The sequence below is a fragment of the Carlito syrichta genome, unplaced genomic scaffold (genome assembly GCF_000164805.1).
Source record: "Carlito syrichta isolate Samal-C Ts95f unplaced genomic scaffold, Tarsius_syrichta-2.0.1 Scaffold308240, whole genome shotgun sequence".
In the NCBI taxonomy this organism is placed as follows: Eukaryota; Metazoa; Chordata; class Mammalia; order Primates; family Tarsiidae; genus Carlito; species Carlito syrichta.
Window position 1 is genome coordinate 280,202 of NW_007252336.1, and position 5,742 is coordinate 285,943.

The 5,742-nt window shown below is 38.7% G+C and overlaps 1 protein-coding gene across 1 annotated transcript in view; it reads right to left on the reverse strand.

Annotated features, from left to right (window-relative positions):
* The window catches only part of SDHAF3 (succinate dehydrogenase complex assembly factor 3), a 54,710-nt gene that overhangs the window by 31,086 nt on the left and 17,882 nt on the right, over positions 1-5,742 (reverse strand). The gene's annotated exons all lie outside the window — the stretch shown is intronic.

Here is a 5,742-nt window from a genome sequence, read left to right on the forward strand (position 1 = left end):
TGGGAGAAACAAGCTTGATAAAGACATAGACCAGAGTGCTGAATGGAGGGTAATCTGAACTGTCCTTCACAGCAGACCAGGGGCAACTGACCCTAACTGCAAACTAATTTACCAGATTGAAAAGAAAACTAGAAATCTAGTAACTGAAAGGACATTGGACTTAAATGAAATGTTTCAGAGTGTGCTTCATTGATTCTATTAGTTTAATGGCTTGATTCTATTCCTACTGTATTGTTCCCTTTTTTCTTTTTTCCTTTTCCTTTTCTTCTCTTTTCTTCTCTCTGTAAACCATATCGTTGCATAGAGGAACCAATAAGGTGGTTGGTTAGCTTGTATGTTAGCATCACTATATGTTTTATTTTTATTTCTTATTTTTTGTATGAGAGTTGGTTCGTCTGTAGCTGTGGTCTATTGTTTTTATCTGTTTCAGTATAGGCCTCTCTATTTGTTGGCACACTCGTTTGTTCCCCCCCTTACTCCTCTATCTCTCCACTCCCCTCTTCAACCCACTATCTGCTCCATTCTCTCTCCTCTGGTAACCACATTTTATTTCAGGGAGTTAACCTACAGCCCCACTAAACGGACAGAATCCACGGCAGTGGGAAGTGGCTCCACATTATCCACACACCTGTCAGCAAATACCAGGACCTGCAGATAGACTTTGAATCACAACTCCCCCCTTAAGTAAATCTCAAAACTGCACAAAGGATCACCTCCAACCTACAGTACAATTCCAGAATTGAACAAAGTAAGAGGGCATACATAAAGAACGGGAGATTGAACAAACAGAAATAAAACCAATCCCTTTGCCCCTGAATAACAGAATTAAAGAAGACGGTGACGTGGAGGAAAATAAAAAGTAGGGAGGGGGAAAAACTGCACAAATGAAGAAAAACCAAAAGAAGAATACAGGTCTCACACAGACCCCTGGGAAATCAGACACTGAGAAAACAGATTCTGGAACACAAACAATGAAGAGCTCCCAGAATGACTGGTTTCATGCAACAAATGCAGACATCAAGACATTAATGGAGAGAATTTTAAAAATTGAGGAGAGACGAGGAAAATAGGAAGGAGCTGATGTCAGAAATGACAGCAGTAAAGAATACTGTGATGGAAATGAACAACAGACTAATAAGCATGGAAAGCAGAATCAGCCAAGCAGAAGAAAGAGTCTCAGAGCTCGAAGACCAAAACACAGAACTAACCCAAACTGTCAAAAGCATAGAAAAGAAGCTCAAAAAGACAGAACAAAACCTGCAAGAGATGAATGATCATTCAAGAGACCAAACCTAAGAGTAATTGGGCTTCCTGAGGCACAGAGAGAAACAGAAGCCACACTGGAACAAACATTTCATGAAATCATTAAAGAAAACTTCCCTCATCTCATTAAGGATGAAAAAACTCAAACACAAGAGATTTAGAGAACCCCTGCAAGACAACAAATGAGAAGACCAACTCCCAGACACATAATAATTCGCCTAAAAAAAGTAGCTATAAAAGGAAAAATCCTAAAGGCAGCAAGAGAAAAAGGTCAGACTACCTACCAGGGAAAACCAATTAGAATAGCAGCAGATGTATCCACAGAAATCCTACAGGCCAGGAGAGCCCGAAGCCCTATCTTCAAAGTCAACCAAGAATAACTTACCCAGCCAACTAAGCTTCATCAATGAGGGAGAATTGAAATCTTTTCCAGATATCCAATCCCTAAGAACCTACGCTGCCACCAGACCACCTCTACAAGAAACACTTGAGAAAGTACTGAACATAGAAGAAAAAGAAAAAAGAACAACAGCATTCTTCACAAGAGTACAGGCAAAAGGTTAAAAACACACATGAACCTACTCCAAAACCCAAAGAAAGACAACAAACAAACAGGAACAACTCTGTAAGAACCTTATGGCAGGGATCAACTCTTGCATTTAAATTATTAGCCTAAATGTGAACGGACTAAATGCACCACTGAAAAAGACACAGAATGACAAAATGGATAAAATATCATCAGGCAACAATCTATTGCCTTCAAGAGACTCACCTCACTAGAAAGGACACACACAGACTCAAAGTAAGAGGATGGGAACCAAACTTTCAGGCAAACGGAATACAAAAGAAAGGAGTAGCAATCTTAATTGTACTGGTTAAGAGATTGGACAAAAATTCAGACAAAATATCCTTCAAGCTATTAAAAATCAAAAAAGATACAGAAGGCCACTACATAATGATAAAAGGCTCAATCCATCAAAAAGAAATATCTATTCTAAACATAGAATATACCTATTCCAACACAGGTGGCCAATTTTCATAAAGCAACTTCTTGGAAAACTAAAGAAAGATATTGACTCTAACACTATCATAACTGGGGACTTTAATACCCCACTCACAAACCTAGACAGATCATCAGGACAAAAATTCAGCAAGGAGATCCAGAACCTCAATGTGACTTTGGACCAAATGGACTTAATTGATACCTACAGAACACTCCATCCAAACACCACAGAATACACATTCTACTCACCACCACATGGAACATATTCTAAGATTGACCACATACTCGGCCATAAATCAAGCATAAGCAAATTTAAAAGGACTGAAATTCTACCATGCACCTTCTCGGACCACAGTAGAATAAAAATAAACATTGACACCAACAAAATCCCCCCAAAACCCACAAAGACATGGACACTAAACAGCATGATGCTAAACAACTCCTAGGTCAATGACGAAATCAAAACAGAGATCAAAAGATACTTGGAAACAAACGAAAATGAAGAAACATCTTAACCAAAATCTCTGGGATGCCCTGAAAGCTGTAGTAAGAGGGGAATTTATATCCCTACAAACACACATGAAGAAAATGGAAAAACAGAAATTCACAACCTAACAAGCCACCTAAAGAAGCTGGAAAAGCAAGACCACAAAAGCCCTAATTTCAGCAGAAGAATCCAGATCATCAAAATAAAAGCCCAAATCCAGGACACAGAAGACAAAAAGACAATACAAAAAATCAATGAAACAAAAAGCTGGTTCTTTGAAAGGATAAACAAGAACGATGGTCCCCTAGCTAGACTGACCAAGAAAAAATGAGAAAAAAACCAAATAAGTACAATCAGAAATACAAAAGATCATTAGAGACTACTACGTACACTTGTATGGAAACACACTTGAAAACCTTAAGGAAATGGAGGACTTTCTGACATCACACAACCTACCTAGGTTGGAACAAGAAGAAATTGAGACCCTAAATAGACCAATAACAATCAAGGAAATTGACTATGTAATAAGAAAACTTCCTACAAAAAAAGCCCTGGTCCAGATGGCTTTCCAGCAGAATTCTACAAGACATTTAAGGAGGAGCTGATACCAATCCTACTGAAAGTATTCCACGTGATTGAAAAAGATGGAACTCTCCGCAAATCATTTTACGAAGCCAACATCACATTGATACCCAAGCCAGGTAAAGACCCAACAAAGAAAGAGAACTACAGGTCAATATCTTTGATGAACATAGATGCCAAAATTCTCAACAAGATCCTAGCAAACCGGATTCAGCAATACATCTCAAAAATCATCCACCATGACCAAGTAGGCAAGGCTGGTTCAACATTCGTAAAACCATAAATGTAATTAAATACATCAACAGATGTCAAAACAAAACCCACATGATCATATCATTAGCTGCAGGAAAAGCTTTTGATAAAATTCAGCACCCCTTCTTGATAAAAACCCTTGAACATCTAGGCATACGGGGAACATACCTCAAAATAGTAAAAGCCATCTACAAGAAACCCTCAGTCAGCATACTCCTAAATGGACAAAAATTGGAACCAATTCCCCTGAAAATTGGAACAAGACAAGGATGTCCACTCTCACCCCTCCTATTCAACATAGTATTGGAAGTCCTGGCTAGAGCAATCAGAGAAGAGGAGGCAATCAGAGGTATTCAAATAGGAAAAGAGGAAGTCAAGTTATCTCTCTTTGCAGATGATATTATTGTGTTCCTTGAAAACTCAAGAGAATTCCATCAAAAGCCTCCTTACATTGATAAAGGCCTTCGGCAAAGTCTCAGGATACAAAATAAATGTACAAAAGACAATCGCATTTCTCTATACCCATAATAAACAAACAGAAACCCAAATAAAAAACACAATTCCATTCACAATAGCCACAAAAAAAATGAAATACCTTGGCATCTTCCTACCAGAGACGTGAAAGACCTTTACAATGAAAATTACAAAACACTGCTCAAAGAAATCAAAGCTGACACGAACAAGTGGAAAAATATCCCATGCTCATGGATCGGAAGAATCAACATTGTGAAGATGTCCATCTTACATAAGGCAATCTACAAATTCAATGCAATACCCATTAAATTACCAACAACATTCTTCTCAGACCTAGAAAAAACAACACAGGAATTCATATGGAAATACAAATGATCAAGAATAGCCAGAACAATCCTCAGCAAAAAAAGCAAAGCAGGTGGTATCACATTACCAGACTTCAAACTTTACTATAAAGCTACAATCATCAAAACAGCTTGGTATTGGTACAAGAACAGGCATATAGATCAATGGAATAGAATTGAGATTCCAGAAGCAAAACTTCAATTTCTCAACCAACTCATCTTCGACAAAGCCCCCACCATCTACCACCGGGGAGAGGAGAACCTATTCAGTAAATGGTGCTGGGAAAACTGGCTGACCACATGCAGAAGATTGAAACAGGACCCCTATCTATCCCCATGTACAAAGGTTAACTCCAAATGGATCAGAGACCTAAATGTAAAACCTCCAACCATAAGAACCTTAGAAAAGGAAGGAAATACCCTCATGGAAATCGGAACTGGCATCCAATTCCTGAACAAAACCCGAAACCCACAGGTCATAAGAGAGAATATAGACAAATGGGACCTTATTAAACTGACAAGCTTCTGCAAAGCCAAAGAAACCATCAAGAGAGCAGGGAGACAGCCTACAGACTGGGAAAAAGTATTTGCCAACTCTAGGTCTGACAAAGGCTTAACATCCTGGATCTACAAGGAATTGAAACGTACTGAAAAGAAGAAAACAAACAATCCCATTATAAAATGGGCAAAAGATATGAACAGACACTTCACAAAAGAAGACATCCGAGCAGCCAACAAACACATGAAGAAATGCTCAACCTCACTAATCCTCAGGGAGATGCAAATCAAAACCACACTGAGATACCACCTAACTCCAGTCAGAATGGCAATTATCAACAACTCTAAAAATAACAGCTGCTGGAGAGGGTGTGGTGAAAAGGGAACACTTCTACACTGTTGGTGGGAGTGTCAACTAGTGAAACCTCTGTGGAAAGCAGTGTGGCGATTCCTAAAAGCTCTAAAAACCGACCTTCCATTTGACCCCGCAATCCCCCTACTGGTATTATACCCTGAAGAACTCAAATCACTCTATAAAAAAGATACCTGCATACGTATGTTTATCACAGCGTTGTTCACAATAGCAAGAACCTGGAACCAACCATGCTGCCCTCAAAAGAGGACTGGATTAAAAAAATGTGGTACATATACATGATGGAATACTACGCAGCCATAAAAAAGAACAAAATCATGAATTTTGCAGCAACCTGGATGGAACTAGAATCTATAATACTTAGTGACCTCTCACAGAAACAAAGATCCGAGTGTCACATGTTCTCACTCATGTAATGGACCTTGAACATCCAATGTAATACTATAAGAAAATGACTGACAGTACA